A 15,474-nucleotide genomic window follows, 5' to 3' on the forward strand; every position below is an offset into this window, starting at 1 on the left:
GGTATGTATTCAAGATATTTATACAGTAGGTACCATCACTATCAAAGGACACCACTTAGGTGTTTTGAGATCGTGGACAGTCCAGTCCAGGCAGTCTGAAGCTTGTATTGCTATGCGGTCCACAGGATAAGTGGCTTCTGTCCAACCTCAAAAACTCTGCCGTACGTGACCCTCCTCATACCAAGTTTTCTGCAGGATTTGCACTTCTGAAATGGTCTCATTCTAAGGGTAGCTACGTGAAGTTGCGGGCAGACAAACTTGTCTCGTTCCCATTGCAGAACGATGATGCAAATCATGTCATTATGCCCTATTTGTGGGAATGTGATTTATTGAATATTATAATTTAATAATATTTAATGAATATTGGGTCAGTATACTTTGTGACGCATACTGCTTTTTTCTGTCTGACCCAGCTACAAAGAGTCATTCTCTTAGGACTCCACCCTCTATTTTGGAAGTCCCCCTGATATTTCTGTGAGAGTCAACAAATAAATTAATAACCTACCAGAGTCGCCTCTGAAGTCCCTAGTTCCAACACGTAGACCAGAGTAGAGTTACACACTAAACGTGCTACCAGCTAACTTACGCAGACTCACTTGGGCTCTTACGTCTTAGCCTTATGGGCCTTACACACTGAGTGATGTTGCAGGGCGATATGAACGTTCTCGTTCCTTATTGAACAAAACATCATTCATATCGGTCATTGTGTATGCACCAACGATGAGTGATGCGCGGCCCCATGGACGTTCATCGTTGGTTTTCCGTTGTTTTGTAATGCAAGCCAATTTGGACGATATCAAGATCAATCACCGTCCAAATTGCTGCCGTCGCCCAGTGTGCAGGGCGCATAACCATACTAGGACTTAATTTCTTCACGGTTCCAAAAATCAAGTCCCTAATATCCTGGGGCAGTCCTGTATAAGAGCTATTTGTCAGTAATGGCCATCTGCGCACACATTTCTAGTTCTCTGCCTCTCCAATGTAATTCTTATTATCAATTCCGATATGCTGGACCTTATAGAATGAAACAGCGTGTCATAATCACATTCAGTAAACAGGACATGATGGGGCTTGTAGTGCTCTACAATCTACTGAGAAATTACTGGACATGATGTGCATAGATACTCTGGTTCAAGAGCAGTGTTCCTGCCATTTATAAATGTTGGTTACTAGTATAAATTTGTTGGAGTGGTTCTTTAAACGATTTGTCGAATTAGCTCTAAAATGTAAATATACAGTGCATCCGGAAAGTATTTACATCGCTTCACTTTTTTCACATTTTGTTATGTTCCAGCCTTATTCCAAAATGGAATAAAATCATTTTTGCCCTCAAAATTCTACACACAATACCCCATAATGACAACGTGAAAAAAGTTTTGAGATTTTTGCAAATTTATTAAAAATAAAAAACTAAGTACATAAGTATTCACAGTCTTTGCCATGAAGCTCAAAATTGAGGTCGGGTGCATCCTGTTTCCACTGATCATCCTTGTGATGTTTCTACAGCTTAATTGGAGTCCACCTGTGGTAAATTCAGTTGATTGGACATGATTTGGAAAGGCACACACCTGTCTGTATAAGGTCCCACACTTGACAGTGCATGTCTGAGCACAAACCAAGCATGAAGTCAAAGGAATTTTCTGTAGACCTGCAAGACAGGATTGTCTCAAAGCATAAATCTGGGGAAGGGTACAGAAAAATAACTGCTGCTTTGAAGGTCCCATTGAGCACAGTGGCCTCCATCATCCGTAAATGGAAGAAGTTTGGAACCACCAGGACTCTTCCTCAGAGAGGTGACCAAGAACCTGATGGTCACTCTGTCAGAGCTACAGCATTCCTCTGTGGAGAGAGGAGAACCTTCTTGAAGGACAACCATCTCTGCAGCAATCCACCAATCAGGCCTGTATGGTAGAGAGTGGCCAGATGGAAGCCACTCCTTAGAAAAAGGCACATGGCAGCCCGCCTGGAGTTTGCCAAAATGCACCTGAAGAACTTTCAGACCATGAGAAACAAAATTCTGTGGTCTGATGAGACAAAGACTGAACTCTTTGGCGTGAATGCTAGGCGCCATTTATGGAAGAAACCATGCACCGCTCATCACCAGGCCAATACCATCCCTACAGTGAAGCATGGTGGTAGCAGCATCATGCTGTGGGGATGTTTTTCAGCAGCAGAAACTATGAAACTAGTCAAGATAGAGGGAAAGATGAATGCAGCAATGTACAGAGACCTCCTGGATGAAAAGCTGCTCCAGAGTGCTCTTGACCTCAGACTGGGGCGACAGTTCATCTTTCAACAGGACAATGACCCTAATCACGCAGCCAAGATATCAAAGGAGTGGCTTCAGGACAACTCTGTGAATGTCCTTGAGTGGCCCAGCCAGACTTGAATCCGACTGAACATCTCTGGAGAGATCTGAAAATGGCTGTGCACCTACGCTTCCCATCCAACCTGACGGAGCTTGAGAGGTGCTGCAAAGAGGAATGGTCAAAACTGCCCAAAGATAGGTGTGCCAAGCTTGTGGCATCATATTCAAAAAGACTTGAGACTGTAATTGCTGCCAAAGGTGCATAAACAAAGTATTGAGCAAAGGCTGTGAATACTTACGTTGTCATTATGGGGTTGTGTGTTTAGAATTTTGAGGGGGAAAAAAATAATTTATTCCATTTTGGAATAAGGCTGTAACATAACAAAATGTGGAAATAGTGAAGCGCTGTGAATACTTTCCGGATGCACTGTATCTAATTCATTCTCTAACTTCAGAATAAATTCAAGCAGATCAACAGGTTTGACCTGGCGCAAGCTTAAAAGTCTGCATTGTATGGAATTTTCACAGTTCCTGGCAAACAGTAATGTCCACTGCCAAAATGAAAACATAAAAACACTGTAGTATGTAACTGACCTTGGAAAAAAAGGAGCATGTTATAGCTTACGTAAATATCTTTTAGCTGTGAGCTGAACTCAAAGCCAGCAATTTGAGCATGGCAGTCTACCCAAAATTAAACCAGGCCAGAAACTGCCCAGTCACAGACAAAGGACAGACTAGGCAGACAAAGGATAGGAAAAAACGACTTGGCAGACAAAGGACAGGACAAAACGTGTGTCCCTATTTAGTGGTGACATACCCAACTATGGGCCTGATTTTGTAAGCTGTACTCTACTTGTATCCATTCTTGGGTACTTGTAGCTGTGAATTTTGGTTCATGATCCTGTTGGAGGACTTGTGGCCTGTGACGGAGACAGAGCTTTCCATGGCAAACACAGCAAAGCAACCCTACAACATAACCAACCCTCCTCCTTGTGTCACAGTAGGTACGGTGTTCTGTTCTTTTAAGACTCATTTTTTCATCTGTGAACATAAAGCTAATGTGACTTGCCAAAAAGCTCCAGATTGGACTCATCTGTCCAAAGGACAGTCTCCCAGAAGCATTGCTTCTGTACGCATTTTGAAAAATTCCAGCCTGTCTTTATTATGTTGTTTTTTTTACAGAAGTGGTGTCCTCCTGGATCTTTTTCCATGGAGCCCACTGTCACTCAAAAAGGTGTCGGGTGGTGCGATCAGACACCAACATATCTTGACCTTGAAGTTCGACTTGCATCTCTTTGCAAGTTTGCCATGGCTCTTTTTTTTTTCTTTTTTACCATTCTCACTATCCTTCTATTTAATCTGGGGTTGATTTTACTCTTGCAGCAGTGTCTAGAGAGGTTGGCTACAGTCCCATGGACTTTAAACATCTTAATAATATTTTCAACTTTAATCACAGGAAAATCATGTTGTTTGGGCATGGTCTTATAGCCTTTACCTTTAACGTGCTTGTCTATAATTTCTTTCTGATTTCCTCAGACAACTCTAACCATATCTCTCTCTGATTCATGTTCAGTGTGGTGCACACGATGATGCCAAACAACAAAGTGACTACTTTTCTCCGTTTCAATATGCTGAATGACTGATTAGCAGATTGAAGACATGTGTGATGCTAATTCAAGAAAGCCATTTGTTTTACATATCCCTATAACATAATCGTTTATTACCAATAAATCTGTCCAGCACATTTAAGAATACCTCAGAGAAATAAAATTTTCAACCGATTGCAGTTTTTTTTTTTTTGTTTTGTTTCTTGCTTAACTTTATTATTTCCACTAGAACTCAGGGCCTAATTCAGACCTGATCGTAGAGGTGCGAAAAACGCACATCTACGATCAAATTCTTTGACACGCTGGGGAACGCCCAGCACAGAGCAAGTCCGCCCCACATGCCGGATCCAGACCCACCCCCCACAGACATGCGAAAACATTGCACGGCAGCAATGCTTTGGCTTGTTTCAAGTAGCCCTCTGCCTACGCAGTCTAGCTGCGGAGACAGGTGGCTACCCGCCATGTTAAGGGTCACAGTGGCTGCGTGTGATGTCACGCAGCCACCGCGACTCACCCCAGCAATAGCCCAGTTATGACTCCGTTGTCTGGACTGCGTGCCTTAAACAGAGCGTCAACGCCCAAAAAATGTGGTGTCGACGAACTGTACCCGCCCCATTCCAGGTTTTAAACTGCGTTCTGAAGAAAACGCAGGTTAGGACCTTCAACATGCATACCAGCGTACGTGCATGCGCAGATATGCAAAAATCGCTTCATTGCGATTTTTGCATATCAGCGACCGTGTCTGAATTAGGCCCTCAAACGGGTGTGAGCAAAGCAGGTTATCTCAGGTGGCACTATGACGGAAGGACACAGGAGTGGAAGATGCTGAGACTCTTAAATGTGGAGTCCCATTGTCCTTCCCTTTCTCCTTCTGTAACCCACTTTGGGGCACTGCTCTCTACATCACAAAGGGCCGATGTGGAAAGCACCGCAATACAAAATTGCTATACATCAGCGGAGGTAGCATTGGTACTAGTAGTGAGTAATTGTTGAATCTTACTGGGCAACAACTCATGCTACTATGAACAAATGACTGCTGGTGTATTAATGGGCATCGCTGGTGGCATTCAACTAGAGTGCTGGCATATTCCTGAAATATTACTCATTGAATAATTAACTACAGTGATCATCAGTCTCAGTGCAAATGTTTCAGTGTCACCCTGATCTGTATAAAGTATCAGAGTTTCTTAAAGATTAAACAACAGGAGTGCCTACGCATATCTTCCAACAAGACCCATTCCATTACATAGAAAATTCTCTGTTCCTGAACTTCCTTGCCAGTGGCAGTTGCAGAGGTGGGGCTGCAGTGCAGTCCAAAATTCAAATAGGGTAGCCACACCAACTGCCACCACGTGCGTTGCCAAAGATTACCGACCGGGACTCACTGGCAGTGGGTGAGGCTCCCCTATTGGAATTTTGGACTGCACCTGCAGCCCCAGCTTTGCAACAACCACAGGCAAGGAAGTCCAGGAACAGAGAATTTGTACCTAATGGATTGGGTCATGTTGGAGGATTGGTTTCGCGTTTCATCTTCTGTGAAAATTTCATCAAAGAAATTGATGAAATTGTCCAGAACAATAAAATACACTAGAAGTTGGAAATCCGCTGACATGGAAACATTTGCCATGAGACTGATGATTAATGTATGCATCATATTGCAAGTCCAATTCGAACCAATCGGATGTCAGATGGATACATTTTGGAAAAACATGGAAGACACAGGACAACTCTTATAAGTAGTTTTTTTTAACCCGTGAGTCTATATGTATTTGTATTATGTATGTCAACATCTTGCATGTCAACGGTGAGAATAGCAGCAATACTCTATATCTCTAAGGGCAGCCTAACCCTGATATGTTCATAATGTAGACATGCATTCATGTTAACATTTTGAACATGTTAACATTTTGTTACTGTCCACATGTTAAATGTTAGAATTTTGAACATGTCAGCATTGTGGACAACGTTGTCATCATTACAAATGTTGACATTAGGCGCTAAACCGATTGAGTAACTACAGAAACCAATACCGGAAGTTCCGTGGCTGTAGTTGGGGCGTAGGTCCCCATAATGTGTTCCAATAAACTGAAACTTTTCAAATGGTGGTTTAGCAAAGTTAATGTACCTGTACACACCAGCTGCATTATAAATGGCCCAAGAACTAGTCCAGTTGGCTTAACCAGGTAGTGTATAGAATAGTTCGGTTGCACAGCTGTATTCACTGTTACATGCTATATGAGCATGAAGCGGAGCAGGGTTCAGACAGATCACCAGTGCATGGTGCTGGAACAAGCAGTATTCGCAGGGATTAAGTTGCAGGTGTTTGGAGCATAAGGGGAGATGTCTTCCACTATGACCCTCATACACAGTAACAAGATGACGCAGTACTAAGTCCGGCAGCCATCTTGGTAAGAGAATGAAGCATTATCTCTTGAGGAACCATACTGGAGACTGCTTAGTATCAATCTCCTATATTTTAACAGAAAAGAAACCCCATGTGCATGCACTAGAGGGCATGAAAGACCAAAGATTCCAAATTTTCAGGGTGAAGGAAAAATGAAACCAGTGTCAACACCCTGTACATATGACACTTACCGGAATGATGCTTAGAAATGCATGTGTTATATGTTTACAGTATGTCACCCACTGGACCAGACATCAGTTGTCCGCGGAAGCTATTTATATACACATATCAGCAGCTCACTGTCATTCAAAAAAGTGAATCCATAAATATCTAAAATGGCTCCTACCAAAGTCATAGAAACATAGAATTTGATGGCAGATAAGAACCACTTGGCCCATCTAGTGTGCCCTTTTTTTTAACCATATTTTTATCTCAAAACTTATTTTATCCTTATTTCTTTGTAAGGATATCCTTATGTCTATCCCATGCATGTTTAAACTGCTCTACTGTCTTAGCCTCTACCACATCTGATGGGAGGATATTCCACTTGTCCACTACCCTTTCTGTGAAGTAATTTTTCCTCATATTTCTCCTGAAACCCCCCCTCCAGTCTCAGTGTATGTCCTCGTGTCCTATTGCTTCTCTTCATATGGAGAATGTTTCCCTCCTGGACTTTGTTAAAACCCTTGAAGAAATGGAAGCTTTGTACACAAGGAAGTCCCGGGATACGGGACGAAACGCGTTGACGTCACTCCTTCACATTGCTCACGGACGCACTGAGTGTTGCCAGTTACCGTCACCCGCAGCGGTGTTTTTACAATCTGCTTGATCAGCTGTGGAGAACATTTATCCGGAACGCCAGCCCAGCGTGTCACTGCAGCATCACGACCGGCTCGCCAAGATTCTCTGCACTTTGCTAGTGCCATCGGCGGACGCACGGCAGCTGCTCCGGTATCTCTTGTGCCGCGCCATTGCATTTCCCGCAGGACGGGTAATTATAACCGGCGGCTTCTCCTCTGCACTGGGACGCCAGTAGTTCAGAGGTACAAGACTATTGTTCTATTCATTCTCCAACAGGCTGTATTTATTGCTACTTTTTATCTCCAATTGATACAAAGAGACCACAATTTGGTCTATTGTGGCAACACTAAAGTGACACTATCTACTAACTTTTATCTAAGTGATCCACTCAGCAAATGTTTCAGTGTGCTTGAGCTCATTTCAGTATCTGTTTTTATTATTGTCTTTTTATTTTCATTTTTATGTGCTTATTAAATTTGTTTACTAGCAAGTTCCGTGTGAGTTGTTGGTTGATTGGAGCAGACACCTTTATTTATATTTAAAAAATTTTAGTATCTATTCACTAAGCTCACTTCAAGCGCAGCACTTGTATATATTTTCTATCTCTGCTTTTTGGGGGAATCAGCAGTCCCCCAGTGCGTGCAGCCGTTGTGTAGCCTTTCAATTTGTTCAATCAAGGTGCGCCAGGAGTGGGAGTGTTTCTACACCCCCAAACAATTCCTTTGCTCTTGTACACAATGTGTGCAAATATAAACCTGCCTATAGGATAACACACCGGCCTCTGGAACCAGGAGTGACACCTAAGGATCTTTGGTCTCAACACAGCTCCAAACCAACGCATTTCGCCTCCTTTTTCACTGCAATTTGGGAAGCACCTGACCTGTAATAGTATTTACTATTGTGATAACTATTGGCCTCCATAGCTTGATCAAGGCTGCGTGTGGGGTAAATGATAAAAAGGAGATGCTACACGTAGAAAGAGATGTTGGAGGCTGGAGACAATGCTAGAATTCAAGTACAATGTCAGGCATGGAGGAAGATGAAAGATCATGTGCAGATGAAGGATCTTCCTCTATGAACACCTTTTGTGAGGAAACATGTAAGTGAGATTGTATACAGTCGCAATGGGAGCACAATAATATTAATGTGACTAAATCTACTATCATAGTTCAGATCAGACCATTCCAGTGACCTTGGTTAAATGTCTCTGTAGTATGTTTTTGTTCAGTTAGGGATCATAGGGGGAGATGTACTAAGCAGTGATAAAAGTGGAGAAGTTGCCCATGGTAACCAATCAGCTGCTCTGTATACTTTTATAGTATGCAAATTATAAATGTTACGTCAACGCTGATTGGTTGCCATGAGCAACTTCTCCACTTGCTCACTTCTCCACTTTTATCACTGCTTACCAAGCCTATTTCTTATTTCTTTGTAAGGATCGCGGGCCGGAGGTTCCCCACCCCTGACTTAAAGACTCATTACCAGCCGTAGTGGTATACAGACAGAGCACCTGTGAAGAATCCATTCACAAGTGACAACGAACATTTATGACTTATAACTCATGATCATATCTGCATTTTCCCTCATTTTCATTGTTTAATTGATATAGTGCAGACTTGCACCTTTCAAGTTTTGTTTTTCAAAGATTTCTTCTATTTTCCCTACATCAATGATCTTTATTTCCTAATTTTATTTGCCCACAGTAGCATCAAAATACTTGCTTAGGGTTATTACCATTCAATAAATATTCTCTTTTTTATTCATCAACATTCGTGTTGCACAATATTTTCATAAGCAGACACCACTGTAGGGGTTGAGCGCTGTTAGGCTTAGCAGCCACTTTGTTTGTGTAGTAGTAAGAGGGTAAGGACACCTGTTAACAAGCAGCACATCCCTAACAGTACAGATTCATCACCACAGTGCGCAGATTACCCCTGGTATTATATTTATCACTGCTTAGTACAGCCGTGGCCAACCTGTGGCTCTTGCGCCGCATGCGGCTCTTTCTTTATTCAAATGTGTCTCCCGACACTCAGTCACCTGACCACAACAGGTCCTGAAACTGGCACACTCCAACCAGACACACAGCAGCACTACGAGGACTGAAAACTGAGGGAGCCAGATACTGGGCTGGAGTGACACAAGGGGGTGCTGGCTGGAGTGACAGAAAGGAGTGCTGGCTGGAGTGACAGAAAGGAGTGCTGGCTGGAGTGACAGAAAGGAGTGCTGGCTGGAGTGACACAAGAGGGTGCTGGCTGGAGTGACACAAGGGGGTGCTGGCTGGAGTGACAGAAAGGAGTGCTGGCTGGAGTGACAGAAAGGAGTGCTGGCTGGAGTGACACAAGAGGGTGCTGGCTGGAGTGACACAAGGGGGTACTGGCTGGAGTGACACAAGGGGGTGCTGGCTGGAGTGACAGAAAGGAGTGCTGGCTGGAGTGACACAAGAGGGTACTGGCTGGAGTGACACATTGAATCATGGAGGAGCTGAAGTGTATTATGTGAATATGGCTTTTTCAATATATTTTATGTGGAACTGGATTTTTTAAATTATTTTATGTGGAAGTGTCTTTTTCAATGTATTTTATGTTGATTCTGGCTTTAAAATTTATTTTATGTGGATCTGGCATTTTCATTGTCTTTTATACCAGGGGTGTGGCCTAGCAGGCACATGGTCACACCCCATTTTTGCACACAAGCCTTCGGCTTGACGTTGGCTCTTTGACGCTCCTAACAAGATTTTTTGTCTCTTTGTCTCTGACTGGTTGGCCACCCCTGGCTTAGTACATCTCCCCCATAGACTGTTATATATAACGGCAACTATTCTCATTGTGGGTTTACTCCCATCAACAGCCCATTTAAATATGATCTACAATAAACTGTTATGGATTAATGTGCACCGGATTGAATTATATGCAGTACACTGGCTCTGTCTGTTGCATACCATGCCTGGCTGCCGTATCCCTTTGTAGAATGGCTATGTGCCACAGACCTGACTAATGTCACCAGCAATTTATAAAATCTGTCCCAGGTCTTGTGAATACAAGTGAGTGTCGGGGAGATGAATGCTCACATAAAGATAATTGATCTTACATAATGCCTAGTCCTCACTGACATTAATTCTGCGTAATGTCTCTTTCCTTGGACAGAATACAAATCTAACCAAAGTTTAGGGGATGAAGGGGGGAGGGGGGGATTTCTCATCCTTAATAATTATTTCTACTCAATCTTTTCTCTTATGACTGTCCATCAGGGTGTTTTAGTCCTCCCTACACAACTCTGTGATGGACTCCTAGGGGTCTATTTATCAAAGGTTCAGAGCCTTAAATACTGTAGGTAAAGACTGTCGCTGGCTATCCGTAACACATGGGGGGATAAAACTGCTTGTGCAGGCATTCCTTAACACCTAACTGGTTAGACAAGCAGTAAGACTACTTACCGCAGCTTACTATTATCACCGGGGAACCGGCCTCACTCAGTTGCACCACTGACTTTTTTTAAATTATACTCAAATAAGAAGATTTTCTATCGCAAGAATATCTTCCTGTTTAGTGGGGTCATGGTAATAAATAGACCCCCTGGTAACCTGCATTGCATTTCAAGAGAAAAGTCAAGAATTAATAAATTAGCCAATATATATGTGACATATTGAATAATTACTGTATGTACTTACTGTATATACAAAGTCTACATACATTCCTTACCTCAAGGAAGTCTAATCAGAAACAGAGGCTTTGCCAGCATGGAACGAGTGGTAAAACTCCATACATGTATTTGCATATTTCATTTGACATTAATGATACAGTAAGACGGTTATTGTTCATGCAGAATTCCTATTGTGACTAAAAGGAAATTATTTACTGACAGTGTTTTTATAGGTGCAAAGCTGTCTGGCCCTGGTTCACAACAATAGGACTTGTCTGGCTAGGTTACATGACAACTGTCACACGGCACAGTCCCATTTCAAAGGTATTTGTCCTAATTGACAGGACTGTTGGGCCGTAATTCGGTGTGTGCAGAGTGTGCTCTGCACATAGCACTGCAGGGTAGGGGGCGCTGTTGGTAGCACTTATCAATTATGAAGTATCTAATTACTTTCACTTGCAGCTTTTACTGACTGCATCTCCTGACTGCCCCTGTCTCCTACGCCCACCGCTATTGTCGCTAATACAGCATTTATGGACTTGATTTGAGAGCTCTTTGTGTTCATTCGCACTGTCCTTTATTACATTTTGGGATGTTGATGTGCCCAGGAACCAAACCCATTGCTTAAGACATTGCAGTCAGACACTCTATTCATTGAGCTATCTGCCCTTGTGCCCTTGCATAGAAAGCTAGAAAATTGCATAAATCTGCTCGATTATAGTGCTCAGCTGGATGTGTGGCTGCACACTACATTGATCTATACAGTATATATATATATATATATATATATATATATATATATATATAAACTAGGTGATTCATCGCGCCCTACGGTCGCTCTTCACACCGTCGGATGGGGCTACGCCCCGTTAACCCCTGCAGGCCTTTGAACATACGCAGGCCGGCAGATAACAGAGGGCAGACAGAAATGGTGTCCGGTTGAGAAAAAGATAGAAAGGCATGGGGGGGGGGGGGGGGGAGAAAGGGAATGTACAGAAACGCTGTGCGGTCGGTAAAGGATAGGGAGAGGCAGGGTGGTAGGGAGAGGATAAAGAGAGGGAAGGCGTTAGAGAGAAAATACTGTTGCAAGAGGCTACGACCCGTTAACCCCTGCACGGGCTTCAGCTGTACTATAATTGTTATTACCGGCATTCCCCGTGACCGCAAGGGCGGTACTTAGTGCATGTCCACAGCACGGACATCCGCAGTTTGTTGGGTTTGACAACAGGGGTGTTGGTACTCCTGTCCCCAGCTGGACATATATATTAGGGTTGTGATTCTAACGTAGGTAGGTGGATTAGGGGTAGGGGCATAGTTGTTATGCATGTAGGTGTTTGGTGGGTTGTGCTAGGGTGTGTGCAGGGTGAAGAAAGTTGTGTTAATTTTGGAGTAGTGGTAGGGCGTGTGAAGTTGATGTTGTCGAGGGGGGCTGAAAATTTGTTGTCAATGTGTTTGTGTGTAGGGTAAAGGTGTAGTGTTGTGGGGTTTGTGTGGTTGTGATGGATAGAGATAATCTGTGTTGTGGGTGAGAGTGTGGACGTGGTATGTGTTGTATTTAGTGGATGCTGCATGGTGGAGGGGGGTGAAGGATGAATGTGTGTTTTGTTTGTGTGTTGGGAAAGGGCTACATAGATTGAGCATGGTGTAGATAAAAATGTGTGATTGGGGTGCTGAGTACAGTGAGTGTGGAGGATGGATGTGGTGTGGGGAGTGTATGAGTTGGTGTAGGGGTGAGGGGTTATGAGGTGTTGGAGTTGTATGTGTGTGTTTGTGACAGTTGTTGTTGTAAGGTGGCATAGGTGTGGGTTTTCTGTAGAGTGTTGTGTGTAATATATTGTGTTGTGTGGTGTGTGGATAGGAGTTTGTGGTGGGGAGCAGCAATTGGCATGTGGGTGGGTGGTAGTGATAGTTGAAATGTTGTGGGCTAATAGGTGGGGTGATGGTTTGTCAGAATTCATGGGGTGTATAGAGAGGGAGGTGGGTGTGTATTGGAAGTAGTGTGCTGTTGTGCAGGGTTGTGTTGGCTGTGAAAGGGAATGGGGGTGTTGGAGTGTTATGTTGTAGTGGTGAGTTGGTGTGTGTGTGTGGGGTTAAGAAAAAGAGTAGGGTTGTGATGTATGTTGGCTGTGGAATAGAGTTGGGGTGAGTGTCTAGCTCTGTATGTATTGTTGTAGGGGTGAGGGATGGGGGTAGTGGTAGGAATTATAAAGTAGGTTGAACAGCAGTAGGGTCTTGGTAGTAATGAGTTGTTGGTGAGGGGGTGTTGTGATTGGGTGTGTGTAGGGTGTGGAAAGTAGTGGATTTTGTTGACTGGTGGTAGGGTGTGTGAAGTAGAATGTGTGGAGTGTGGGTAGAAATCTGTCTGTAGTGCATGTGTGTGTTTGTAGGGTAGAGGGGTAGTGTTGTAGGGTAGTAATAATCATTGTTGAGGGTCATAGTGTGTATGTGGTAGGTGTTGTATGTATTGCATGGTGGATTGTGGTGGGGACTGAAGGAACAATGTGTGGACTGTAGTTTGTTGTGCAAGGGGTACATGGATTGTGGTTGGTGTATGAAATGTGATGTGTTTGTGGGCCTCAGGTGACTGAGTTTGGAGGGTGGATGTGGTGTGGTCAGTGTATAAATTGGTGTAGGGGTGAGGGCTGGTTTGAGGTTATAGGAGGTGTGGTAGTTGTAGGAGTTGTATGTGTGTGTTGTAGGATTAGTTTGTTGGAAGGTGGCATGGCTGTGTGTTGTATGTTTTGTGAGCTTTGTGTAGGGTATTGTGGTGTGTGTGTGGAAGTGTGAGGGGGTGGGGTTGGGGGACGACGACATGTATTGGTTGTGTGTGGGATGGGTCCATTGTGGGCAGATTGTTGTGTTAATGGGTTGACAGAATGCATGGGCAGTATAGAGAGGGAGGTGGGTGTGTAGTAGGTGAAGTGTGGTGGTGTGCAGGATTGTGGAGGGTCTGGAAGGTACTGTAGGTGTTGCCGTGTAATTGTAGAGGGGTAAGTGATTGTGTGTGTGGGTAAGTTAACAGTGTTGGGTAGTGATGTATGCTGTTTGCGTAGTACACCCAGCTTCCCCACCATGGCGCCACAGACGAGGGTAACAGAGTGGTCTGCAAACCCCCCCCCCCCCCCGCCATGTTTTGGTTTGCAGGTGTGCTGTGGACACACAGTGATGTAATGATGGGGTTCACAGTTAAGGTTCCAGGGCTCCCCACTACCCCAGTACAAAGTGTATGATAGAGGGGACTCCGTTCCACACTGTACCGGGAGGCCCCATCATCAGAATGTGGGGACACTGTGGACGTCCACATTACCAGCACCCGCAGCTGCCTGGGTGGGGGAGACTGGGGCACCCACACCCTGGCAAGAGGCACACAATAATAGATGGGCAGGCCCCCCCTTCATAATATAAGCCATCCCGCTCCCCCAATATCAGTCATCTTACCCCCTTTATAAGGTATGACACTTCCCCCCCCTTCCAGCACAATAGCAGCCATCAAGTTATCTCCCCCCTCCCTTCCCCCCCAATATCAGCCTTCCTCCCAAGGTGGGGAAGGGGAAGGGGGGAGGGGGGTGTGGGAGCGCTGCTGCTGGCTCCTATATAGTCCACATATATTATTGTGTGGCTGATGGTGGTGGGGGCGGGGGGTGGATGGGGAGGGTGTTGTTTGAAGGATTGTGATGGTGGAGTGGGGAAAGGGCTGGCGGCAGCAGGCACACGGGTGCGGTTGAAGGGGCTCACGGAGGCGGAGCTGGCGTGGTAGTGAGGGAGGCTTGCGGTCTGTTGTGGGCCTCCTCCGTGAGACAGGGTGTGCAGTGGTAGTGGAGAGAGGGGGAGCGCTCTGTGCGGTCCTGTCGGGCGCCGGAAGAGAGCTGCGGGTGACGGGGCTGGTGAAGGCGAGAGGAAGCTGGTGTGGTAGGCTGCCTGTCGGGTGTAGTACGCCTCCGTGAATGGGAGCTGGCGTGGTAGTGAGGTAGCCTGGCTGTCCGGTGTGGACCACCTCAGTGAGTCAGTGTGCAACTGTAGTGGGGAGCGGTGTGTGAGGGCTGGGTGTTAGACGTGAGTGTGTGGCCGCGGATACAGATGGTAGGGGGTGGCTAGCGTCGGGCTCGGATGCGGCTGTGTGTCCCGCTGTGGTGGGTAAGGTGGGTGTGGGTGTTTGCAGGGGAGGGGTGGTGTGGGGTGAGGGTGTCTGGGTCTCCATGCTTACCTGGCAGTGTGGGGCGTCAGTGCACTGCTGGCTTGTGGCAGGGAATGGTGTGTCTGGCTGCTGGTCCTTTGTGCTAGTGGTGTGTGCTGTGCTGACACTGGGACAGGCCAGGAGCTGCTAAGTCCACCCAGGTCTGTGACTCCACCCAGCGTTAGAAATGCAGGCACAGAGTCACAGGGCTAATATATAGGAGATATAATCATATACACATACCTAGATGTGTCCTCTTACAACTCTGCTCCATGCACTACAAGTCGCATTACACATAACGCGTGAGTGCTGTGTAACTCGGTAGCGATGAGCGTCTTTTATTGCATCTGTTGCCACAAAAATGCATCTTAGGGCCGTTTCTAGTGTCGGACGAGCCGTGCGATCATACTAGCTGTCCCTGAGGGGCATGCTCCACACAGTCCCACCCAGGGCCGTTTCTAGCATCGGGTGAGCCATGCGATCGCACCAGCTGTCCCTGAGGGGCATGCTCCACACAGTCCCACCCAGGGCCGTTTGT

The 15,474-nt window shown here is 45.2% G+C and overlaps 1 protein-coding gene across 2 annotated transcripts in view; it reads right to left on the bottom strand.

Annotated features, from left to right (window-relative positions):
• ZMAT4 (zinc finger matrin-type 4) overlaps positions 1-15,474 on the bottom strand; it is a 759,632-nt gene that overhangs the window by 322,871 nt on the left and 421,287 nt on the right. The gene's annotated exons all lie outside the window — the stretch shown is intronic.

Source organism: Pseudophryne corroboree, chromosome 3 (assembly GCF_028390025.1).
Source record: "Pseudophryne corroboree isolate aPseCor3 chromosome 3, aPseCor3.hap2, whole genome shotgun sequence".
Lineage (NCBI taxonomy): Eukaryota > Metazoa > Chordata > Amphibia > Anura > Myobatrachidae > Pseudophryne > Pseudophryne corroboree.